This window comes from Trichosurus vulpecula, chromosome 6, assembly GCF_011100635.1.
Source record: "Trichosurus vulpecula isolate mTriVul1 chromosome 6, mTriVul1.pri, whole genome shotgun sequence".
Lineage (NCBI taxonomy): Eukaryota > Metazoa > Chordata > Mammalia > Diprotodontia > Phalangeridae > Trichosurus > Trichosurus vulpecula.
In genome coordinates this window covers 3208622-3236168 of record NC_050578.1, presented here as the reverse complement: position 1 = coordinate 3236168, position 27547 = coordinate 3208622, and the positions used below count along the sequence as shown (strand labels likewise).

Sequence of the window (27547 nt, the reverse complement as noted above, 5' to 3'; positions counted from 1 at the left end):
TACAAAGGGTGGCTGCTTTCTCAAGGATGCTTGCCTTCAAAAATGTTTGTGTATAGAAATTCAATTACCGTAACGAACGCTAAAGAAGAGCCTGCTACTTAATTACACACCCAATGGGAAGCAACTACGGGAAACTGTTAGATGTGGAGGTTCCCCTAAAAACAAGTCCAGGAAAATCCAGATATACCCTTTTATTCCTCAACAAGCAACAGTTCTTTCTGTCCAAAGAGAAATTATTGTAGGCCACCGTAAGGAAGACACAGTTCAAGTACAAAGAAGAGAAATTAAGACAGAGTATTATTACTACTGGTAGGAATAAGAATAACTCCCACTTTAAGATCAGTCAAGCACATTCCTTCCATTCGTTTGATCTTCACTACAGCCCCGTGACTGTTAGATAACAGTCTGCCTCACTGAGAGGCGAGGAACCTGGCGCTCAGGATGTGGGCACCCTGTGGCAAGTATCTAAGACAACTCCAGGCCCACGTCTTGCTGACTCCAAATGTCATACTCTCTTTGGTATTCTACGTTGCTCTCTTATTGGGGCTACCTTGGTCAGGTAAACCAAGATGACTGTCTTTTGGTTGAGAAACAGAGAATTTACTATTTCCACTGTCCTTTCAAGCGTTAAATTCAAACAAAGCAGAAAGTTTACTAACTACTGCCAAATTCAACCAGTAATAAAAGGACAAAATTTTGGCCCACTCCTAATATTCCAAGAGCTGCTGAGCCAGGCCTACCCCAAGTTCTTTTTCATCAACACCACCTCCCCTCTAAGAGCATCCGGAGAATGACCTTCCAGGATTATCAAACGTCAAGGCTTAGGCCTTGGTGAAAAATGGCTCCCTTCCTTAAAGATTACGAGGCTCAATGCAATTACACAAGACAGACCTGAACCCAGCAAGGGCTCCCTAAGTGTTAAGTCTATGAATACATGAACGCTCATCTAAACATCTGTTCTTGTTCTAAATGAAGAAGGATGTTGCGCTAGGACAGTAAGCCCTTCCACATGTGATGTGAAGCCCACTTGTGTATCTCTGATCGGCATCGGCCACGAGGGAGCAATGGCCAATTCAGACGCTGGGAAGGCAAACCATCTCACTCTAGCCAAAGCACAGCAGCATCCTTTTCCAGGAGTATCCTCCAGACAGGAAATATTAGCACACTCAACACACAACAAAGAACTTGAGATTAAGATACTAAGTCTATACCAGAAGGAGAGCGAAAGAAAAAGAAAAGGACCCATATACACAAAAACATTCATAGTAGCTAGCTCTTTTTATAGTTCCAAAGAACTGAAAATTGAGGAGAGGCGCATCTATCTGGGAATGGCGGAACCAGTGGTGATGTGATTGTGATGGAAGATTGGGCTAGAACAAATGTCCAACAGGACGCGCTCAGAAAAACCCAGGAAGACCTATCTGAACTGATGAATTTGAAGTGAGAACAACCAGGAGAACAATGAATACAGTGACAGCAATACTGTAACTCTAATCTGTGAAAGACTTCCTGGCAACTCTGATCAACACAACGATGTACCACAAGTCCAAAGGACTCGTGATAAAAAATGCTACTGTCCATTTCCAGATGGAGAACTGATGGACTTCGATTGCAAACTGAAGTGTATCTTTTCCTTTATTTTTCTTGCTCTCCTCCTCCTAAACACAGCTAATAAAGAGATGTTTGCATGACCTCATATGTATAATGGGTACCATATTTCTTGACTTCTCAATGGGTGAGGGAGGGGTGGAGAAAGGGAGCATTTGTAACTGAAAATAAATTACTTTTTTAAAAAGAACTTTAGAAAAGTTCTTTAAATTACTTAGCTGAATCATATCAAATGCCTGAATTTTTCTTTTGTTACTAAGAATGCATATAACTAGGATAAATCGATAATGAAGTTAATATTATTAACAAGTCTTGTACCTGGGTTCAACAAAATCAGCTCTGCAACTGTAAGATGGGGAAAGCCTGGATGGACAACAGCTATTTTGAAAAGGATCTGGGGGTCTGAGTGGACTGCAAGCTCAATGACGCCTTCAGGCAATGTAGCAGCCAACAAAGCTCATGCAAACTAGGGCTGCACAGAGAAACAAAGGTGCCAAGAACAGGTGGATCCTCCTCTGCTCTGCCCTTGTTAGACCTTAGCTGGAAGACTGGGTTCAGGTCTGGATACCTTGGACGTGAAATAAAGGGAGAGCGTCCAGGAGAGCAACCACAATGGTGAAGGGCTGTAAGCTCCTCCCATATTAGAACCAGTTGAAGGAATTGTGTATATTGAGTCTGTAGAAGAGAGGACTGGGGGGAAACCAGAGCTGTATTCATGCAGTTCACTACATGAAGCCTTGTGGGCCATGTGTATTTGAAGGACTGAACTTGTTCTTGTAGGGCTCCAGGGGGCAGAACGAGAAGCACCGGGCACAGCCTGCAGAAAGGCCAATGTAGGCTTGATGCCAGAAATGATGCCCTGACCATGGGAGCTGTGTGCATGGGGCAGTGGCGGGATCCTCCAGCATACACCTGCTGGCATGGCTGGGGGATTCCTCTGTGTACAGGTTGGACTGGATTGCTCCAAGGTCCTCTCCAATTCTGTCATTCTGTGATAAAGGCACAGGATCCAAAGGAATCTGCAAACACTTTCATTTCCTTATCAGTGAAACGACTAGTAATTTGCCATCTCTTAGAATCCTGTATATTCATCATGGATTGAACTAGCCTTTTCAATGTACACTTTTTCCCCTGAAAGTAACAAACCCCATTCTTCTGTCTAGTGAATGCTCCTCTCCAGTGCTTTGAGCTTGGCCCCCAACCTACCCCGCTATTCTGAAGAAGCCCCCGCCCCCCACATCGCCACTGCGGGCTGTGTGTCTTGGAGGGCACTTCCTGTGAAAGGCAAAGAATCTCACTGAAAATACCTGCTCCTAGGACACTCTCAGAAAGGCCCCACAGCTCAGTCTAACAGACACAAAAACACGCTGGGCCTCAAACTTTTCCAACACAGAATCAATGCCTTAATGGGACAGAGAGGAAAGCTCAAACCAAGGGGAGCTGAGGTGGGCAAGGCAGGGCAGGACAGAACACCTCAATGGAATCCTCTTGGTGGATCTCGGGAGAGGAGACACTTCAAGCACCTTTCTCCTTCTCTCAACCCCCCACCTCCCAAGAGCCACAGAAAGAGCAATTGTGCCCACACCCCTCCCATCACAGCAGCAGGTCACGGGCTCCAAGACACCTGCCAGGCATCCAGGACGGAAAGGTGCACCAGCTTTCTGTTTAGGCATATTAAGAACAGACCCTGATTCCACTCTCTTGAGCCTGGAGAAGGAGAGAATGGCAACTGCTGACTATTCTGACTTCTCATCAATGATACTTTTAGGTATATACTTCAGCTGCTGTAATTGGTCCACATTCTACTCGCAGCACCACAAACGAGCCACCTGGCTTTGGAGACCTGTCACTTCCTCTGTGAGGCTGTCTCACTGTACCCCTAAGATCTTGTGAAACTCCTGTTCATGTTTCAAGATGTCAAAGAAGCCTAGAAGGTCACATTTACAGGATTTAGAGACCAGGGTGTCACTGCTATTCATCAATCACAGTCTCTCAAAGTGGGAAGGGACTTCTGAGGCCACCTAGTCTAACCCAGGAATGAACATGAAACTCCAAGGACACAGTCCAAACCAAATGGCCAATCAATCTCTGTTAAAAGACCTCGAAGTGAAGAGAAAGCCATTACTCTCCCTTTGCCTTTGGGGACAGTTTTAATTGTTAGGAATTTTTTCCTAGCATCAAGATGAAACTGGACTCTGCAATTTCTACCCATTGCTCCTTTATCTTTCAAGGATCCCAAAAAAACCCAAGACAACCCTTTCAATACTAAAAGACAACTATCAATCCCTTGCCTCTTCCCCAAGTCCCCAAACTGTTCTTTTCCTAACTAAATGTTCTTATTCCCTCCAACTGTTTCACTCATGCCTCACTGGAAAAGACCCTGATGCTGGGAAAGACTGAAGGCAAAAGGAGAAGGGAACAACAGAGGATGAGATGGCTAGAGAGCATCATGGAAGCAACAGACATGAGCTTGGACAGACTTCAGGAGACAGTGGAGGACAGAAGGGCCTGGCAGACAATGGTCCATGGGATCATGAAGGACTGAAGGAATGACTAATAACTACAAATGAGCAAAGAGCTTAGAATACAATATTCTAGAAGCCAAAGGATATAGGCTTACAACCAAAAATAGCTTATCAACAAAACTGGGTATAATCCTACAGGAGGGAAAAAATGGCTCCGTAATGAAAGAGGGCTTCTGAACATTCCTGATGAAAAGCCCAGAACTACATGGAAACTGTGAAGCACAAACGTGCACGTCAATAGCAACACGAAAAGGCAAATATAAGTCAATTATCACAAAGGACCAAAAACTGTTGACATTGTAATATGGAGAGCTAACACCTGTGGCCCCCTTGGAGCACTGTCAGCACTGGGGGGGCACAGAGGAAGAATCATTAGACTGAAAGCCTGGAAAAGGTTCTTTTATGTCTTGATCTTAAAAGAAAAATGGAAAGTGAAGAGGATGCCACTGGGTAAGGTGAGGCATGAGGAAACTGGGAAGTTAAAGAAAGTTACGTCACATAATCAGAGTGTGCAAACGGAAATATAGAGAAATGAGGAAGAAGGGATGGGGGGAACAGCTGACACTTCAACTTCACTCTCATCTGAACAGGTCAAAGGAGGGAGAATACACACACAACTGTATGTAGAAATACATTTGAGTCAACAGGGAGGCAGGAAGTAAAATGGGAAAAAGACAGAAAGAAGAAAAGAGAGGAGAGAAATCAGTCCTAAGCAAAACAAAATCTAAGAATGTACATAAATATTTATAGTATCTTTTTGCAGTGACAAAGAATTGTAAACTGAGGGGTTGCCCATCAGTTGGGGAATTATGGTATCTAGACATGATCAAATACTATGTGCTATAAGAAGTGATGAAAGAGACGGTGTCAGAGAAACCCGAGAAGATTTGTATTAACCAGTGAGTGAAGGGAGCAGAAGCAGAAGAACCATTTATATATTAACAACATAGATTTAATGTGTAATGACCAAGCATGACTCCGTAGGCCTCATGATGGAACACACTATCCCAGCCCCTCAGCCCCTCAGGGATACATGACTCAGAATGCAAACACTTTTCTTCTTTTTCAACATGGCCAGTACATGTTATGGGTTTTGTTTCTCAAAGGGGGTTGAACAGGTTCCAGGAGGAAGACAATGGTGATTTTCATTATCTGAAAATAATGAGATTTAATTTTTAGAAGAAAGTGCTCATACTTTCAGTCCATTTCATGAACACTCATTTTGCCCACATCAGTGACTGGTGCCACCTGCAATGAAAAACTTCCACAAGGTGGCGCACTCTGTCGCAATATATTCTGCCTTCTTCTGGTAGCAGACATAAAGGAGCACCCAGGATGCCCCAATCCACTGGGTAAAGCCCATCCTCCTGACAAAGTTCCAAGCAGAGCCAGCCTTCCTCATCACACCACCCTGTCTACCTCTTAGAGGCATAGGAAAAGCTGTTTCAGGAGCCAAGGTGCTCCCTCCATCAGCGGCATCCCCGGCTGTACATCAGAGTGGCTGGCATTGCCTTGCCTTTCAGTCTATACACACACACGCAACATGACAGGGGGTCTGAGAGGGTTATTATTATTGAGAATCTTTCTTTCTGATCATGGTCAGTGTAGTTCAGGGAAAGAAAAGGTCCTGGGCCAAGTCTCTATCCTGCCACATTTAATATTCTCTGCAGACTACTGTGCATGTGAACTGCTTTTGTTTTTTGGTAATTGAATAAAAGTAATAGGATATAAGTTCATCAGTAAATTCGGTGAAAATAGGACAATGCCCACTGTCCACACAACAGGTATCTGTTCCATTAGGTCTCTGTATTTTGAAAAGTTTTGACTGCATAGAGTTTGCAGAATGAACACTCGGTACAGTGACATCTATTGGATGGGAGAGATGGTGGTACCCTTATCCAAAAAAGGAAAGTCTGGAAAAAGGGTGGATTTAGGAAAAATGAGGAGTTCCATTTTGGACACATTGAGTTTGAGATTCCTCCAGTTGATAATATCGACCGGTAGAGAATACAGGGCTGGATATCAGGAAGGAGAATAAGCCTGATTATCTAGGTCTAGGAATCATATAAAGATAATAAATGACCTCATGAAAGCTGGCAAAGTCATTACAAATGCAGAGAATAAAAAAGGAAGAGGTTTCAGACTAGAGCCTTGGCATACACTCACTAAAGAGGTTGGGATGCAGGTCATGATCCAGCACAGGAGACAGGAAGGAGGAAAAGTCAAAGATGACAGAAAAGGCTGCACCGAGAGGAGAAACAAAAGACAGGATGACATGGGGAAATGGTAGAAAGAGACTTGTAGGCTGTGTAAAAACAAAATATGTCAATGAAAACCTACTGAAACAAATAACAAAAGCAGAGAAATAGGGGAAGAGAGAGAAATGGAGAGAAAGCAGAAAAGAGGAAGAACGGAACAGAAAGAAATAAAAATCAAGACTAGATTTGACGGACAAAGAAGGGTCGGAGCTAACTTGAATGTTACATGGGTCTCACGAAATAAGGTTCTTTCCGGACGATTTGCCTTGACCAAGATCACACAGGATCCTAACAGGCAGAGTCAGGACTCGAACCTGACAGAACACCAAAAAAGGGAAACAACATTCGTCTGCATTGTCAGGTCAGCTAGCATTTATTAAGGGCCAACTATGTGCTAGGCCCTGGAAAGACGTGTCCAAATATAGAGCGGCTGGCTTCCAATCACTGTTATTTAGACCTGGTGACTCTGCCCAAGTCCCTTAACCTGTCTGGGTCAAAGGCCTCCAAGGGCCGTTCTGGCTCTAGCTCTGTGATCCTGTTTATTATATATTTTCATCAATATCAAATCAGTAATTAGTAGCCTGTTCATTAATCTGTGTCATTTGATTTAGTACACCACTAGAGATAATGTATTTATTGTAGTATACAAGTACCATTCACACTGCCGACCTTTGGTCTCGCTTTAGCAACCGCCTTTCAGCTGTTCTGAACTGGCTGTCCTGTACACAGCTATGCTCACCATGTCCAGAACAGAACTCATTCTCCTTCCCCTTAATCCCCCCCACCCCCTCAGGGGAGTGAGTCATTCTGGATTAATCACTGTCTCTCACCCCCAGATCCAAGTTGGTGCCAAGGCCTGTTGATTTCCCCCTGGCAACATCTCACAAATATGCCCCCCTCTCTCTTGTGACATCACCCTCATCACCTTGAGCAGCAGCTGGGGGTCTGCCCACCCCAAGGCTCTCCCCACCCCAGTCTATCCTTCATTCAGCCACTACACTGATTTTCCTAAAGTGCAGCTCCAACCATGCTCCCTACACCACTGGGGAGAGAGACAGAGAGAGGCAGAGACACAGAAGGGGTTAGGGAAGGCTTCCTGTAGAAGGAGCCAAGGAGGTCAGCAGTCAGCGAGGAAGAGCGAGAACATTCCAGGCCTAGGGGACAGCCAGAAAGAATGGTTGGGGCAAAAGATGGAGGGTCTTGAGCTGATTATCACTGAATCAAGGAGGACGTGTCAGGGAGTAAAGGAGAAGACCAAAAAGGGAGGAGCAGAGAGGTTATGAAAAACTCTGAATGCTAAAGAGATCATTTTGTGTTTAGTCCTGGTGGGGGGAGCCACTGGAGTCTGAGTAAGGGGATGGCCCGATGGAACATCACGTTACTGGCTGAATGGACAGCCCAGGTGGGAGGTAAGGAGGGCCTGGCCTAGGGTGGGGGCAATGCCAGAGGAAGAGGGGGCCTATTTGTGAGACGTTACAGAGGTGAACTTGACAGGCCTGGATCCTCACAACAGCACCGCAGAGTAGCTACTATTATTGTCCCAGTTTACAGACGAACAAAGGGAAGCGGACAGGTCATGTGAATTGCCCAGAGGCTCAAAACTAGGAAATGTCTGAGATTACATCTGAATGCCCCTGTCCTGACTCTACCCACTGCACCACCCTGCACACACCACCTACCCCACTCGGAGGAGTTACTGATTCTGGACGGCTATGCCAAACAGCTAGCTGCACCAACCAATCATCTGAAGTGCACTGCCCTGGGATTACAAATACAATAAATGGTCCATTCCCTCCTTTCGAGGAGCTTCAGCCAATGGGGGAAACAAAACAGACCAAGATAAGAGCCACAGAAAAAACCCAGAGAATCCTACAAAGGCAGTTAAACCCAAGGTGTCTCCCACCCTGCGACCTGAAGGGCGAAAAGGGCCCTAAGCAGGGCCCTTCTCCTCCCCAGAAACACCTGAGGGGCACCCAATGGGCCAGGATCCCTGTCAGTTGGGCATCTATCATTTAGTGAGGACTATTTCTTCGCCAGGCATTATGCTAAAGCAACAGGGATACAAAGAAAGACAACAGACAGCCCCAGCCCTCGAGAGTCTAACGGACAAGCCAACACGCACACAGCTGTGTACAAGGAAGAAGACAGAGACAGGACAGATGAGATCCTCAACAGAGGAAAAGCCCAAGTATTTCAGGCACTACACTCACCCCAGAGATATCTGAGCTTCCCTTGGGTATGCACCCACAAGCCCTTGAACATCCTAGATGACCTCTCACTGTGGCCTGAAGACCGCTGTGCCCAAGGCTCTCAGGCAACAACCCAACTTGCATCCTTTCCCTATCCCATCTCAGTCCCATTTTGGAGGCTCTAAGTCCCTACTACTGTATAAGGCAGAGAAAACAGGCTCCCTGGACTATCTCAGGCCATCTCAAGCTAGAGGTGGTGGCTCTAGTCCCATGACAGGAGCTGAGGGGTTGTCTTGATCTAAAGGGGTCAATCCTAGTCCCACTGAGCCTCCCTCAACATGTCAACGGGTTCCTTTATCAACCTTCCATTGTTGGACCGCCGCCCCCCAACCCCCACCAGTTTTTTGGGTGGCCTCAGTTACACACTACAGTCTTCCCTTTTGCACACTAGATAAACAGACCTCGCACTTTCAGCACCGATTTATTCGTCTCATTCTTGGGAGAAGCCCCTTTAGGCTCAATAAAGGGGTCACTATCTTCTCAGCTCCTCTAATGGTGACTGGCTCCATCACTGATCACTTCTGCCATTTTGAAAGGTGAGAACATACTTTAGAATGTTTTTAATTTGTATTTTTTTTATCATTAGTGATTTGAAGCAATCTCATGTGGTTACTCTAAGTTTGTGACTGTTCCTTTGAAAATAAATGAATATATCAAGACGTATCCAGGCACCATATGAATCTAATTATAAAACATTCCCTTTCACCCCTGAAATAAAGGCTAACCCAAATAAGTGGAGAAATAATAACTACTTCTGGGTAGGCTGAGCCGATATAATAAAAATGACAGTACTATCTAAACTGATTTACATATTACGTGCTGTAACTATCAAGAGGATATTTTATTAAGCCAGGAAAAAAATGAAATTCATATGGAGGAATAAAAGGTCAGGAATCTCCAGGGTAACAATGAAGAAAAGGGGCTGGGGGATCTATCAGCAATACTGTATGCTAACAAAGTAATGATTAAAACAATTTTTGATACTTTGGGGTTTTCTTTGGGTTTACTGGTTTAAAAAAGAGAGGCTGAGCAGGGAAACAGATTAAGTACATACAAAGGAGCACAATGTTTAATAAACCCAATGGGAGGGCATGGAGAAGAGACACACACACACACACACACACACACACACACACACACACACACATATCTTGGATAACAGACTCAGCAGGCACTTGATACACGGTGGCTCCGAATTAGCTTTGTTTTTATTCTATCTGCACTGACTTGTGTGCTTCTGTGGTTGTTCAGTGGTTTCTCTCTCCATGACCCCATCTGGGGTTTTCTTGGCAAAGACTGGAGATTTGCCACTGCTTTCTCCAGCTCATCTTACAGATCCGAAATCAAGGCAAACAGGCTGAGTAGTAAGTATCTGAGGCCAGATTGGAACTCATCAAGGAGTCCTGACTCCAGGCTCTATGCGCTGTACCATCTAGCTGCCCTGCCTTGTTCATACAAAACCTGTTATAACCCAACTGTACTTGGCTCTCCCTTGGTTTGGGATATGTAAAAGGAACCTCTACTTCATAGGACATTTTTATATTTAAGGTCACGTGGGAAGAGCCTGCAGTGCGGCAGGCGCTGTGTAAGTGGTTCCCAATCATTTTCTCATTTGGTCCTTGTAAGAACCCTAGGAACAGGTGATTTCACCCATTTTACACATGATGAAATGGAGGCAAATTGGGCTGAAGCAACTTAGCCGAGTGCATCTCTGAGGACCAATTGGAACTCAGGTCTTCTGACTCTAGGCCCAGCGCTCTCTGTTTCAGTACACAGCTGCCTCTGGAGGCCGACTGGCACACTGCCGAGAGGCCCAGAGTTCAAATCCTCAGATGTTTACCAGCTTTGGGTTTGTTTTCACTTAATAGCTTTGTGACCCCGAGCACGTCACCGAAGTACCGGAGCCTCAGTCTCCTTTTCTGTAAGTGGGGAGGGACTGGTCTAAACTTAATTCACTCAAACTACTTTCCACATTCCCCAAGGAGTCTTTGCCCCAAGTGGCTTGATTCTTGGGTTCATCAAACATGGGATGACTGCTGGAGGCTGGATTGCCTTCGGGAATCATTTGCTTAGTTTCTTACACAGATCTCCTTTTGTATTTTTGTTTATCACTGAGCATTTATTAAGCATCTACTGTAAGCCAAACACCACTAGATTTCTGTGGATGTAAACACAATCCCTATTTGAAAGGACTTAATGCTCAAATTAGTTCACCAGAATTTTCAGGAATATTTCTTGAAGACCCAGCCTGAGGACTGATCACTTCTGCTTTTCTCACCACTTAAATGTGTAAACTTTTGGCTCCTCCAAGGATAAGGACAGACTGGACCTTTAACTGTCATTTACTGGCACAAGGACGCCCCCCCACCCCCATTGCAATGGGACATCCAGTGACCTTCACTCTTTTTTTTTAATTTTTATTTTGTTTTTGAATTTCATACTCTTATTAGTTAATATTTTTTATAGTGTTCAGCATTGAATTCCACAAGATTTTGAGTTACAAATTTTCCCCCCATTTGCACCTTCCCCCCCACTCCAAGATGGCATGTATTCTGATTGCCCTGTTCCCCAGTCAGTCCTCCCTTCTGTCAATCCCCCTCCCGCTCCCCCCCATTCCTTTTCCCCTTACTTTCTTGTACGGCAAGATAGATTGCTAGCCCCACTGCCTGGATATCTTATTTCCCAGCTGCATGCAAAAACAGCTCTTTTTTTGAGCACCTGCTTTTAAAACTTTTGAGTTCCAAATTCTCTTCCCTCTTCCCTCCCCACCCACCCTCCCTAATAAGGCAAGCAATTCAACATAGGCCACACATGTATAATTATGCAAAATACTCCCATGAATAGTCATGTTGGGAAAGACTAACTATATTTCCCTCCCTCCTATCCTGTCCCCCTTTATTCAATTTTCTCCCTTGACCCTGTCCCTTTTCAAAAGTGTTTGTTTTTGATTACTTCTTCCCCCATCTGCCCTCCCTTCTATTATCTCCCCTTTCTTATCCCCTTCCCCCTACTTTCATGTGGGGTATGCTACCCAATTGAATGTGTATGTTATTCCCCCGTCAAGTCAAAATCCAATGAGAGCAAGATTCACTCATTCCCCCTCACCTGCCCCCTGTTTCCTTCCAATGAATTGCTTTTTCTTGCCACTTTTATGTGAGACAATTTACCCCATTCTATCTCTTCCTTTCTCCCTCTCTCATCCGTTAATTTGATTTTTTTATCATCCCTTCATATTCAACTCAGACTGTGTCCTCTGTCTATATATGTATATCCCCTTCAACTACCCTAATACTGAGAAAGGTCTCATGAATTACACACATCATCTTTACATGTAGGAATGTAAACAAAAGAGTTCCACTTTGGTAACTCCCTTATGGCTTCTCTTTCCTGTTTATCTTTTCATGCTTCTCTTGATTCTTATGTTTGAAAGTCAGATTTTCTATTCAGCTCTGGTCTCTTCACTGAGAAAGCTTGAAAGTCCTCTATTTTATTGAAAATCCATATTTTGCCCTGGAGCATTATACTCAGTTTTGCTGGGTGATTCTTGGTTTTTATCCTAACTCCTTTGACCTCCAGAATATCATATTGAAAGCCCTTCCATCCCTTCAGGTAGAAGCTGCTAGATTTTGTGTTATCCTGATTGTGTTTCCAGAACACTCAAAATTGTTTCTTTCTGGCTGCTTGCAGTATTTTCTCCTTGATCTGGGAACTTTGGAATTTGGTGACAATATTCCTAGGAGTTTTCTTTTTGGGATCTTTTTCAAGAGGCAACCTGTGAATTCTTTCAATTTCTATTTTACCCTCTGGCTCTAGAATATCAGGGCAATTTTCCTTGATAATTTCTTGAAAGATGATGTCTAGGCTCTTTTTTTGATCATGGCTTTCGGGTAGTCCAATAATTTTAAAATTATCTCTCCTGGATCTATTCTCCAGGTCAGTGGTTTTCCCTGAGATACTTCACACTGTCTTCCACTTTTTCATTCCTTTGGTTCTGTTTTATAATATCTTGATTTCTCATATAGTTACTAGCTTCCACTTGCTCCAATCTAATTTTTAAGGTAGTATTTTCTTTAGTGGTCTTTTGGACCTCCTTTTCCATTTGGCCAATTCTGCCTTGGTTAGTCTATTTTTTAAGGTGTTATTTTCTTCAGTATTTTTTGGGGTTTCGTTTAACAAGTCATTGACTTGTTTTTCATGGTTTTCTGGCATCACTCTCATTTCTCTTCCCAAGTTTTCCTCTACTTCTCTTACTTGCTTTTCCAAATCCTTTCTGAGCTCTTCCATGGCCTGAGACCAATTCATATTTTTCTTGGAGGCTTTTGCTGTAGGCTCTTTGACTTTGTTGACTTCTTCTGGCTGTATGTTTTGATCTTCTTTGCTGCCAAAAAGAGATTCCAAAGTCTGAGTTTGAGTCTGAGCTTCTTTTCGCTGCCTGGCCATGTTCCCAGCCAACTACATGACCCTTGAGCTTTATGTCAGTGTATGACTGCTTGTAGAGAGTACTTTGTCTCAAGCTTTAGGGGCCAAGCGCTGCTGTTTTCAGAGCTACTTCTTCACAGCAAGCTCTGCCACACCAGCACTCTTGTTCCCCCAAGAACCGCTAACCCGGATGGAGACCCAGAACCAAACAGGCTCTGCACAACAGGTCTGACCAACCACTTAATTCCTCCCACTGGCTGGGCCTGGGGCCGGAAGCAACCACAGCTGGTGCTCTGGAAGCATCCCCAGAGCTGCACCACTTCCACACCCCCAGGGCTGGGGCCAGCCGCTGGCTCATCTCACTCAGATCTAGCAGTTTTTTCCCCACTAACTTGCTCTGTTGTCTTCAGCGTTTGTGGGTTGAGAAGTCTAGTAACTGCCACAGCTCAATGATTCAGGGCCCTACCGCCTGTTCTGCCCCACTCCCGGTCTGGTTGGTCCGGGCACTGCCCACACTGGGCTCTGCTCTGCTCCGTTCCGCTGTCAGCTCCCTGTGATAGACCCTTCCCAGTGACCACCCAGGCTTTCCTGGGCTGCAGCCCTGCTTCCCTCTGCTATTTTGTGGGTTCCGCAGCTCTAAAATTTGTTCAGAGCCATTTTTTACAGGTGCTTGGAGGGATTTGGGGGAGAGCTTAAGTAAGTCCCTCTTTTCCAGCCGCCATCTTGGCTCCACCCCCAACCTTCACTCTTATGGGCTCAATTATCAAGAATGATTATTATCAGGACATGGGTGAAGCTAGGAATTCACTGGCACAGGCAATTACTTGGATGAGGGTGAGCAGAGATGTTTTGTCTTGCTTTTTTCCTGCTTCAGCAGCATTTGTATTGGTGCAGGCCAAATATCACCAAGTTTGGATTTAGAAAAGCAGATAAATTAGGGATGGGGCAGGGGGGGATGGGGAAGGATTCCATTTTATCTAAGATTTATATCATGTTCCACTTCTGCCCAGAGTGACAAGGACTTATTTTTAGGAACATGCCTATTCTATGAAATGAGAGACCAGAGACCTGAAGCGGTCACACAGACAGGGGGCCAATGCTGCCTGAGGCACTATATTCTGGCACGGAGGACTCTTAGCTGAAAAGCCTTTCTTCACCCTCCCAACGACCGGTTGTCCTTCTGGTTGGGGTCTCCTCTCGCAGCTGTGTGCCCCTTCAGCCTTCATACCAGGGGGTAGGAGGCATTATGAGTGAGTGCCGCCAACATACAGCTGAAGCTGTGGCCTGGGTTACAGATAAGGTCTTGTAAGAAAACCAGATATTCAGTGGGGTCCAGTTAAAAGAGCCAAGAAGCCATGAGGTCCCCTGTGCCATAGCTCTTGAGGTTGCACCCAAGCGATGGAATCATCAGTTCCATAATGGAGAAGCTCCTAAACGGCCGATACAGGAGAGCCCTGGATGAGGAAGAGGTGAGCCAGCTAGAAGAATCCTGACCAGGGCAGGCCAGCACCTTGTCTGAAACACAGTCAACGTGGCCCTGAAAGATGAAGGGGTTTGCCCAGGGTGACATGGCCATTCTGGGTGAGAGGTGAGATTTGAACCCTGGCCCTCAGGACAGCTCTCACATCATACTGGCCCTCCAAACGAAGGTTTCTTTGTCTCACTCTTGAAGTCTGCTGGCACAACACCGCCTCTGGACTTGAAGTAGCAGCCCAGTACCTGGCACACAGCAGGCATCCTCATTCTCACAACAACAAATCTGTCTTCAATTACACGCCTTCTTTCACTTCTGTAAAGAGTGTCTTCCAGTTGTACGCACATGTCCCAACTGTGTTTTGGTAGGTCGGTGCCTAAGTGCTTTTTGCATTTTGTAATTATTGCGAATGGAATTTCTCATCATTTCTTCCTGGTAAGAGTCTAATTTTCAACTTATTCTTATTATGACTTTTTTCCTATAAAGGAAAATGGCTGATCCATCAAAGCACCGAGAGGCCCTCAAGCACAGAGCATTTGGGTTTCAGAGACACACTTAAGTTAAGATCAATGCTATCCTCTTTGCAATGGGCGGGCTGAAGGAATTTGTGAAATCAGCAGGATCTGCTGACCACAATTTACACTTAAGGAGGAGTGACTTTTCCTGTAGTAATGAATTATTTATTCTTCCTACATATCTGTCCTGAGGACAAAACAGACAAGATTTCATGGATTCCCAATGTACTGATCTGCTCTGTGCAAGGTAATTTGGCATTTCACGAATGGGAACAAATACTCCAGAACTGCCACCTCTTTTCTTTGGAGACAGACTCTTCTAATGTAGTCTGCTATTCCCGGAAATGTGCCCAAAGAGAAATGGCTGCGTAACTTAGGAGAATATATGTTCCTTCTGAATCTAATCATGCTACTCAGACTTTCATATTTAAAATATCTTGAAATCTACTAAAAAAATTCAGACTTTTCACTCAGTCAATAAACATTTGTCAAGTGCCCATTATATATGCAAAGCAGTGGAAATTTTCCTAGTTTCTTTTCCAAGTAATTGTGCAGTAAAAAAGCTATCCATTCTCCATGGAGCCATGAGTGTCCTGCTCATTCAACGCCTCTCCTCTGTGCCCTTTCACATGGGCTTCTAACAATAATCCCTCCCTTCCCTAGAATGTTCCTTCACTTACAAGCTGCTGCAGAATAGAACAGAATTCTTTCTCCCTGTCTTTCCCCTGGCTCCCTGAAGGAGATGTAGCAATCCCATCCTTCAATACTACTTATGCTCTAGAGAAACACTTTTTCCAACCTTGTCTTTTCTGAATAGGCTGTCTATTCCTTAGCCATGGTCCTCCTCCTGTCTCATCTCCCCTCCCTTCCACATTGCCCACAGCTCCCACGAAGAAACGTCTATCCTGGAGACATTCTATGATACACTTCTGGAGCCCTTCCTCACTGGCTGGTAGCCAACCCTTGCCTAGACTTCAGGGGTGATAAACAAATAGCAAGATCCTTTCCTCCGATCACATCAGAGGTTCTGAGATTTGCAGCTTGGCCTGGACACCAGAGCCTTTCCAGGAGCTGCCTGAACTGTCATCAAGCCATCAGCAAGCCATGCCACTTGCTCTTTTTGTTTTGAGAATCTGTACATAGCACTTTACGAACCTCGGAGCACCAGGAAAATGGCAGCTCTTACCAATCTACCCCTGTAAGTGACTCTGGGTTCTCCATAAAGAGACGCATGGGTGAAGGCTCGGGCTGCTGACATCACTTCCTGGTCATCCTGAGCAGCTCAGACTGAATCTGATGCTTGATGGGTAGAAAGCCAGGGGCAACTCAGGCAACTGGGCTCACTCAGGTGAATCAACTCGATTCGTCCGGTGTCTATAATGGCTGAAATCCTTCCGTCACAGCTAAGTAAACAAAAGCCTAAGTGTTACTGTTGAATGACCTACAAGTATCTCATTTTGTTCTAATGTTAAACCTTAACCGCCAGGAAACTACAGGAGTGGAAAACCAGGCCTCAGTGAATTGGAGGAGGCGAGCCTGGACTGGCCTTCAGGGTCTGAGTGGTGGTTTGGTGATGGCTCCAGAGAGAGAGCAGGCAATCACTGTGGGCAGTGCCCCCAGCCCCTTCCTGGGGAACTAGAGAGCAAACTGCCTGTGACCATTCAGCAAGAAGAGGCCAAGGGGAGGAGGCCCTGAGGCACTGAGATGGGCTCCAGCAGGCTTGGGCTGCCAGCCTGGTTCCCCAGACTTCTTCCAAATTCCACTCAGTGTACCCTCAAAGCATCCCGAAGGGACTTAATTCGGAGGGATTCAGAGATCTCCCCTCCCTGTGGTGCTCTGCTCAGCTGGACTGGAATCGTGCCTCACGCTAGATCTAGCTTGCTGGACGTGTGACCCTGGGCAGGTCACGGGAGCAGCCTCAGCTTCTCACCTGTGATAAGGAGACAATCACAGCACCTTCTTCACAGGATTGCTACGAGGATTAAATGACATATGTAAACTACTTTGAAAACTTGACTCTACAAATGCTAATTATTATTACTGGAGCACTTACATGCACCTAGGTGCCCGGCTCATGGGGCTTTCAGGGAAGACCAGCCCCTTTGGTGCCCACTGCCACCCAAGCACAGCCGCCACACCTGGGTAAAGCATCTTGGCGGATGGGCCTCAGATCCGTCACTGAAGCAGGGGGATGGATGAGAACGACCCATCGCAGTGATCCATGTTCCAGCGGGCACCGGGTGCTTAGAGCTTGGTCACAATCCAAAGATGCCAAGGCCATCCACTAAATCCCGCTGTTCTGCCACCTGAGTGAGGCTGATGACTTTGGCAATTCTGTCTCATGTAAATCTAATAAACCGCAAGTCAAGGACGCTGTCCTTGTTTTGGCGATTGTGATCAAGCAAACAGAGTTTAAGTGACTTGTTTGGGGTCACAAAGCTAGTAAGTGTCTGAGGTTTGATTTGAACTCAGGTCTTCCTTGATTCCAGGCCCAGAATGCTATCAGCTGAGTAGCTGTCTCGATAATAGCAGTATTAGTAACAGTAATCACTATCCAATCGCCTCCAAGAAGGCTCTTCATGTCTGAATCGGAGAATCCTAATTTGTACAAAGACAGAACTAACCGTCCAGGGACGGCATGCAGGACCTCGACGCTGAGAAAATACAAAATGAGGCAGGTGTGTACAACTTCAGACCTGCCCAACAGCTGCACTCGAGAGCATGAGTTTTGTTCCTCTCTCTAGTTTGGCATCTGAGAAGCCTGCCACAATGCTGCCACAAGGACGTCAACCCTGGGTGCAGGCTAAATGCTACCCAGAAGCCCAGAGAAGACACAGACGCAGGCCACTAGCACTCCATTATTTAGTTAAGGGGCACTCTCACCCCTGCACTAAGAACTGTAACCCCTTCTAGAACTGCAGGTAACACGGCCCCAAGGAGCATTTCCCCAATCCCAGCAGAAATGGTAAATGTATTGGCCCCGGAGTCAGTGGCTTTCTCCCAGCACAGGAAAGTGGTCGGGACCCAGCAGTAAGAGCACTCACATGACTCCTGCAGATTACAGAAGGAACCTGTAGCAACCTTCTGCGTAGGGTGGCACTTGGCCTCCCAAAACAGGGGGCAGTCAGGGCCCAGCAATGCCCAGGCCTATGGCAACACTGCTCTAGAACAGAACAGAAGAACGAGCCGCAGCAGTGACAGCTATCATGGCCCAGCATGACCCCGGGACAACAAGCAGCATCAGACACGAGCAGGCGGCAGCTGGCACAAACACAGGGCCCAAGGGGAGAGGCCAGCTCAACAGCTCCCAATGGCAGCAGCAGCCCCGGGGCACAAGAGTGGGCATAGGCATGTGCAGCGCGTGAAACAACTAACTGGCTGCCAGTGCAATATCCAGTGTTTTCCCGACTCCTACACAGAGAGGGCCTGGAGGGCCAGGCCAGGCAGCACTACTGGCAAGAGGCTTACTTTCTAGCAACAAGGGGAAGGTGAAAGTGTTTAACACACCCCCCGCAGAAGGGGACAATTGCTCAGAAGCCTCACAGGGCAGAGATTCTCTATGCCTCCCATCCTACCAACCTACACAAGGCACCTGGTACTCTGAGGAAGGGGGAGGTCACTGCTAGTGAGCCAAGGGGAACCTCCCAGACATGTCGCCATCTTGGCTGTAGCCCTGATGTTCCTGGCGCTGCTCCTGCTTGCTACCACCTTTTCACACTGAGGGACCTAATGTGAACAGCAAAGATCTGGCACCACCCACTACATGGCCCAGATTTCAATTCACCTTCTGATGTTCCCCATATCAGGTTTCAACTTCCAGGCCACATGATAAACAAGATGTCAGAACAGACATTTTCTATGATCCCCTCAACCTCTTAAGCCTCTACAAAACAGAAATTTTGAACCAAAGATAAAGAAGTTTTGTCTCCATGACTCAGGTCACACAATATCCAAAAGAAGGCTAAAAAAAACTGGAGAATTGATGTCTATCCTGAGCTCGCTTGGCACCCTTCCCCTCCACTCCACAGCACAGGCTTCACAGAAAAGCCCAAACCCGGCCACTTTCCAGTGCCAGGGGGATGCCAGCTCCAAGCTGCAGAAGTCTGCTTCTGCCAGGACAGAGAGTAAGCAAGTCTCCGCAGCACTCGAGCCAGGAGAGGGTCTGCACTGCCCAAGATTTCTGCAGGAGAGCCAAGAACACAGGGAAAGGGGCAGGATTGTGCCCAGCCTTGAAACAGACATCACAACCACATCCCACTCCTCCCCATTCCAAAAGTCAACCCCATAGCACCAGCCTGGTAGCTCTCAGATCTGCCAGTGTTGGGATGGAGGAAGAGGGAACAGGGCAGGACACAGCATATGCGTGGAGAAGAAGGACAGCACTCCGCAAAGTCTGAATGGAAAAGCACAGCATCCACTTGGGGCCAATTATATGCCCCCCAAAATCACCTCAGGGAGAGACCTAGGCTGGTGAGCCCTGAATCGTCCATCTTGGGAGGAGGCCTCGAAGGAAACCTGGAGTCACCCCAGTTCAAATTTAATCTCAGACATTTACTAGCTGTGTGACCTTGACCAAGTGACTTAACCTCTGCCTAGGAAGCAGCTACCTGGCTCAGTGGATAGAGAACTGGGCCTGGAGCGAGGAAGACCTAAGCTCAAATCCAGCCTCAGAAACTTAGTAGTGGTGTGATCCTACGCAAGTCATTTAACCTCCATTAAATGAGAAGGGAATGACAAAGCAATTCAGTACTCTGCCAAGAAAACTCAAAGACCTTGAACATAACCAGATAAGTCAACAGGGAAAAAATGAACAGCAGGAAGAAAGAGGGCCAACGGATCTAGTAAAAGAGCTCCAGCATCTGTAAGTGAATACTGCAAAACAGAGCCCAAAACAACCTAACCAAGGACCCCGTGGAACGTGAGAACATGGATCGACAACACGCCGTTCCTGAGCGGTTTAGACGGCAATGATGGCAGCGAATTTACAGCCTGCACAGAAGAAACACCAAAAAGCTAGCATCTGCAGTGGCGAGCCTTGCCAAAGAAATCAAAAAGAGAACAGGAGGGTGATAATGCAAATACATAGAAATGAAGGACAATCAGAAGAGATTTAAAGAGAGAGAGAAAGAGAAAAAAATGTTCACTATGTAAGCAAAACTGTGGATCCTCTTTTTGAAGAGGGCCAATGATATCCCAGGTGATGTCTTGACTTGCGAATGAATGGGATTTAAGTGAGGCAGAGCTGCACAAAGTCATCAGCCTTACGTCCTCTTCCAGGGTCATCGAAGTCCAGTGACAAGACCCAGCATACAGTGAATGACCTTGGTGTCTTCCATGTCTGACCAAGCTCTAAGTGCTCTACAGCGTCTGCTTCAGCTGCCTTCACGGATGCTGGAACAAACTGTTCTCATCCACCCATTCTGCTGGGGGAAGCCTTCAATGCTTGGGGTAGACATCCCCCTAATTCCCCAATGGGTTTGAGGCCTGTCGGTCACCCTCAACCTGGTCCATCTGCCAAGAGAGTTTTACCATGATATGGCTGCTGCTTCTTGGAGCCACAGGGGAGACACCAAAGGGAAATGAGAAGCCCTTACATCACATGTTAGTCCTCCCTGAACACCCCATATACCCCAATGTACAGTGACATACACCGAAATTCAATGTGGGGAAAACTTCCTAACAATGATAGTTGTTCTATAAGGCTAAGGGCTTTCTCGTAAGGTAGGGAGCTCTCTCCCTCCTGAAAGATATTCAATTGAAGGTTGGATGGCCTCTTCTCAGGCTTGCTAGAGATCAAAAATTTGGTGGGGGGTGGGGAGTGGGGTCTGTGCACTTATTTTTTTCCTTTTTCTTCTTTCACATTTAATTTTCATTTTTTTTATTACATGTAAACAAAAAATTTTAACATTCACTATTTAAAATTTTGAGTTCCAAATTCTCTCCCTCCTCCTCCCCTCTTCCTTCCTTGAGAAGGGAAGCAATTTTATATAGATTATACATGGGTAGTCATGCAATACATTTGAAAACTCAGACCAAAAAAACCAATAATAATAAAATTTTAAAAGTACGCTTCACATACTAGTTTCTCTTTTTGTTTTTTTCTTTCTTGTTTTTTCTTTCCCTTTCATTCTGATTTTTTTTTCACAACATGACTAACGTAGAAAGATGTTTCATATGATTGTACATGTATAGCCTATAACAGACCGCTTACTGTCTTGGGGAGGTGGAGAAAAAAATTTGGAACTCAAAATCCTGTAAAAGTGAATGCTGAAAACTATCTTTACATGTAATTAGAAAAAATAAAATACCATTAAGTGGGGAAAAAATTTTTGCTGCAATTTGCTTTCAGACTCCATCAGTTCTTCTTCTGGGGTAAGCAAAACATACCGATCTCAAAGACAGGAGGGGGAGAAATAACCTGAGGATCATATGTCTCCCAGAAGAACATGACTAAACAAAAAACCTTAACGTCACAATGCAAGAAATAATACAAAAGAGCTGTCTGAGACTTCTGAACATAGAGAATGAAACAGCACCCGAAAGAATTCCCAGATCACCTCCAGAAAAAAACCCAAAGCTGTAAACTCCAAAATGTATGTATAATGGTTAAATGGAACAATGCACTTAAGAAACAACAGATCGCATAAGCAATCAGAAGAAAGCTCTTCAAAATACAAAGGAAAGAAAGTCTGAATAATGCAAGACTATTCTGTACCCACAGAAAACACAAGAGCAAATGGAATAATGTGTTCTGAAGAGTAATGGGGCTCAAGACACAGCCTAGGGTGAGCAACCGCGAAAATCTGAGCTTAACCAGAAATAAAAAGGACAGATTACATTAAATACTAAAAGAGGTGTCTGAACCATTCTTAGAAAACCAGACCTGAAGGGACTGTTTGCTTCTCAAATGCCCCACACAACAGAAATGGAGGGAGGGATGGATGGATGGATGGATGGATACAGCAGCCAGTAAAAGAGTGAGAGCAGAGAGACCAGCGGGAGAATCTTTTCTAAATGTGCACAAAGAGAAAGAGCTGGGCCTGGGGCATGAGGACAGAACCTGGTGATGCCCTGCCTACAAGTGAATCAGTATTGCTGCTGCTGTTTCTCATGGAGGTACATTATAAAATGGGAGGGTGAATGATCTAGAAGGAGGGAATGTTGGGATCAGAGGGGTATGTGTGATGTGTCCTGGTCAAACCGAGGACTAACGATAAGGGGAAGATGACCATGGTAGTCTCAGAAACACAAGAACCTGCGAAGGAGTGAGGAGATGGGGAGGGAAAAGAGGGAGGCCCTGCTTTGGTGACAGGCGGTGGTTCCAGTGACCAAAGCTCCTATAATGAACTGGCATGGATTTTTTATTTCATTTTCTGTGTAAATGCTGTTTCCCTGCAATAGAATACAAACCCTTGAAGGCATACGCAATTTCATTCTTGTCCTTACATCTCCCCCACCCAGCAGTGCCTCACACACAGTAAGCACTTAATACTTGCAGAACTGATTTGAATTTGAGAGCTCTGTTTGTCTATGTCTGTCCTATTATAACATAAGCTACTGGAGGATGGAGACTGTGTTCGTGCATGGGCATGTGTGCATTTGTCTCCCTGGCACTTAGTACAATGCGTAGCATATGGCATGTGCTGGATAAACAATGTTTCCTTTTTAAAAAAATTTATTCCTTAACCAAATGACCAGTATCAAAAATGAAAAGGGGGAATTCACCTCCAATGAAGAGGAAATCAAAACAATAATTAGGAATTATTTTGCCCAATTGTATGCCCATAAATTTGACAACCTTAGGGAAATGGATGAATATCTACAAAAACATAAATTGCCCAGGTTAACAAAAGAGGAAGTAAAATACCTAAATAACCCCATCTCAGAAAAAGAAATTGAGCAAGCCATCAGTGAACTCCCTAAGGAAAAATCTCCAGGGCCGGACGGTTTTATATGTGAATTCTATCAAAGATTTAAAGAACAAATTAATTTCCATACGTTATAGACTATTTGGGAAAATAGGTGAAGGCGTCCAACCAAATTCTTTTTATGACGCAAATATGGTACTAATACCCAAACCAGGAAGAGTCAAAATGGAGAAAGAAAATTACAGACTAATTTCCCTAATGAATATTGATGCAAAAATTTTAAATAAAATATTAGCAAAAAGATTGCAGCAGCTTATCATGAGAATAGTACACTACAACCAGGTAAGATTTATTCCAGGAATGCAAGCCTGCTTCAATATTAGGAAAACTATCAGCAAAATTGATCATATCAACAACAAAACTAGCAGAAACCATATGATCATCTCATTAGATGCAGAAAATGCCTTTGACAAAATACAACACCCATTCCTACTAAAAACACTAGAAAGCATAGGAATAAACAGAACCTTCCTTAAAATTATAAGTAGCACCTACCTAAAACCATCAACAAGCATTATTTGTAATGGGGATAAGCTAGATGCATTCACAATAAGATTGGGGGCAAAACAAGGATGTCCATTATCGCCCCTATTATTCAATTTCGTACTAGAAATGTTAGCTGTAGCAATAAGAGAAGAAAAAGAAATTGAAGGAATTACAATAGGCAAAGAAGAAAATAAGTTATCACTTTTTGCAAACAATATGGTGATTTACTTAGAGAATCCTAGAGAATCAAGTAAAAAAACTACTTTAAATAATAAACAACTTTAGCAAAGTTGCAGGATATAAAATAAACCCACAGAAATCCTCGGCATTCTTATACATTACTAACAAAGCCCCAACAGCAAGAGATAGAAAAAGAAATTCCATTTAAAGTTACCGTAGACACTATAAAATATTTCGGAGTCTATCTGCCAAGACAAACCCAGGGCCTATATGAAGTTAATTACAAAACACTTTTTACACAAATAAAGTCAGATCTAAATAAATGGAAAAACATCGATTGCTCGTAGTTATTATCAGCTGCTCGAGCTAATATAATAAAAATGACAATTTTACCTAAATTAATCTATCTATTCAGTGCCATACAAATCGAACTACCAAAAAATTATTTTACATAGCTGGATAAAATAATAACAAAATTCATCTGGAACAAGAGGTCCAGAATATCTAGGGAATTAATGAAAAGAAATGCTAGGGAAGGTGGCCTAGCCATACCAGATATTAAACTGTACTCTAAAGCAGCAGTCATCACAACTACTTGGTGCTAGCTAAGAAACAGAGTGGTGGATCAGTGGAACAGGTTAGGTACACAAGACGCAGTAGTCAACAACTATAGCAATCTACTCTTTGATAAACCCAAAGAATCCAGCTTCTGGGCTTAAGAATTCAGTATTGCACAAAAACTGCTGGGAAAATTGGAAAATGGTAGGGCAGAAACTGGGCACAGACCAATATCTTACACCATATGCCAAAATAAAGTCAAAATGGGTTCATGATTTAGGAATAAAGGCTGATACTATAAACAACTTGGGAGAGCAAGAAATAGTTTGCCTATCAGATTTATGGGAAAGGAAAGAATTCATGACCCAACAAGAGATAGAGAGCATTACAAAATGCAAAATGGGTAATACTGATCATGTTAAATTGAAAAGTTTTTGTATTAAAAAAAAAAAAGCCAATGCAACAAAGATTAGGAGGAAAACAGAAAATTGGGAGAAAATCTTTACAACCAGTGTCTCTGATAAAGGCCTCATCTCTAAAATATACAGGGAATTGAGCCAAAATTTATAGGAACGCACGTCATTCCCCAATTGAGAAATGGTCAAAGGATGTGAACAGGCAGTTTTCAGAGGAAGAAATTAAAGACATCTATAGGCATATGAAAAAAACGCTCTAAATCATTATTGATTAGAGAAATGCAAATCAAAACAACTCTTAGGTACCACAACTCTCCTGTCGGATTGGCTAAATTGACAAAACAGGAAAATGATAAATGCTGGAGATTATGTGGGAAAATTGGAACACTGTTACATTGTTGGTGGAGTTGTGAACTGATCCAACCATTTGGAACTATGCCCAAACATAAAAACATGCATAGCCTTTGACCCAGCAACACCACTTCTAGGGCTATATCCCAAAGACATCACACTAGTGGGAAAGGGACCCATATGTAAAAAAATATGTATAGCAACTCTTTTCGTAGAAATCAAGGGGATGCCCATCAATTGGGGAATGGCTGAACAAGTTGTGGTATATGAATGTAATGGAATACTACTGTGCTATAAGAAATGGGGAAGATACGGACTTCATAATAACCTGGAAAGAACTACATGATCTGATGCTGAGTGAGTGGAGCAGAACCAGAACACTGTACACAACCACACACATATTGATTCTGTGATGACTAACCTTGATAGACTTGGCTCTTCTCAGCAACACAAGGTTCAAAGACAGCTCCAAAGGACTCATCATGGAGACAGCCAGCTACATCCAGAGAAAGAATTATGGAGTCTGAATGCAGATTGAGGCACCTCTCTTTTTCTTCTCTCTCTCTCTCTTTTTTTTTTGGTTTTCTTTCCTCTCTCTGTGATTCATTCCATTGGTCATAATTCTTCTTTATAACTTGACTATTGTGTAAATAAGTTTAATGCAAAGGTATATGTAGAAGATATATCAGATTCCATGCTGTCTCAGGGAGAGGGGGGAGGGGAAGAAAATCTGGAACTCAAAAACATGCAGAACTGAATGTTGTAAAATAAAAATCTTAATTAAAAAAAAATCTATTCCTTTCCTATATGTTACTCCTATGTGACCTTGGGCAAAGCACAAGCCCTCTATGATGTCCACTTCCTCAATCTGTAAAATGAAGATATAAGAGAATCTCAAATGTCCTTTCCAAATCTAAATCGTATCATCTCATTCACCAACATATTCAAGCACAGTTATCCCTCTAGTTTTCTACTCCTCCCACAACAATTTTTCTGACTGGCCGTGGAACCCCACTAGACTTCTCCAATCTCTACCAACAGACGGGCCAGAAGCCAATTTAGACATTTCTAAGGACGGCATGAAACAGCCACTAAACACTGTGCCTGACACATGGTAGGTGCTAAAGAAACGTTCATTGACTGAAATAAGTTGTAAATTTGACTACATAGCAGCAGACAAAAACCGCTATGAATTTCATGAATATTTTGAAGAGGTACATGGAAAACCACCTAGTGATTCAAATACGGATTTGAATAAAATTGGTGGGGGTGTGAATTTTGAGTATCCTAACAAACTGGATAACTCAACTTTTCATTTAACTATATTTGAGGAACATATTTGGAACACAGAAGGACAAGTCTAAATTTACTATTCAACCAACCAGGTAAAGTTGGTCTCATACTAATGAAAACTTAAGGACAAAAAGAAGAAATCTGACATTTAAGAAGAGTGACAAAAAAGAAAATTATCAAAAAAAAAAACCATCCCACTATATTGCATGCTTTTTAAAAGCCTATATATATATATGTATGTATATATAAAACATTCAACAGTTCTATTTATGGTAATATTTTATTTACAACATACACAGACTAACAAGTGAAAATGGAAGTATTATAATTTGAACCATTCACTCCAAGTAACAGTTTCTAAAATAGCCTGTGGAAATTAAGTATTCACATTTTACATATGTGTAACTAGCCATTCTATAGGTGGGACTTACAATAACCTTTGGTTTGAAAGCCTACATCCTACTATAATCTCTTATAACAAAGCAGGCAGTGGATATCCTAGAATGGCGATGCCAACAAACTGACTATATTCTCAGAAAGTAGCCAGCACCCAGGGCATTCCAAAGAGAGACAGCCTCCAACAATACTCCTATTGCCTTTCTTTGTATCCACAGCACTCAGCACAGCACATGGCCCACAGTAACTGCTTAATAAATGCTTGTGGATCAACTCAAACTAATTCAGGTGCCGCAGGCCCGAGCCACGTGAGCACAGAAACTTAGAATAACAGAACACAATCCAACAGACATTACAGTCACCTTAGATCATGCCCTCACCTTGGAAACCAAGGCTCAAGAGAGAGACCAGGATTACAGAGTTAGAACGTTGGAAGGGAGAATATGAGCCTATGTGTTCACATAATGTTGGTATTACAAACTGAATAGCACAAACAACCACAATCCTACTATAAGAATAGAATTATTGCTAAGGTTTTGGTATATGCAGTCAGGTGGTGGAGTGGATAGAGTGCCAGGCCTAGATTCAGTTATACTCCTTTTCCTGAGTTCCAATCTAGCCTCAGACACAAGTTGTATGACCCTGAACCTAACTCACCTCAGTTTTCTCATCTGTTAAATGCGCTGGAGAAGAAAACAGCAAACCACTCCAGGATCTTTGCCAAGAACCCCCATCTGGGGTCACAAAGAGTCAGGCCCAACTGAAAAACAATTTAATTTAATCTAAAAACCAAAAAAAAAAATGCATGCACTTTTTAAAATATATACAAATTGCCATACTGAGGTTAAAGATGATGTTTGGCATCCATTAAGATACATTTGTTTGAATAAT

General features: G+C 43.9%; 1 protein-coding gene across 1 annotated transcript in view; it reads right to left on the bottom strand.

Moving 5' to 3' along the window:
• TNKS (tankyrase) overlaps positions 1 to 27547 on the bottom strand; it is a gene marked incomplete at its 5' end in the record, with an annotated part of 215739 nt that overhangs the window by 143442 nt on the left and 44750 nt on the right.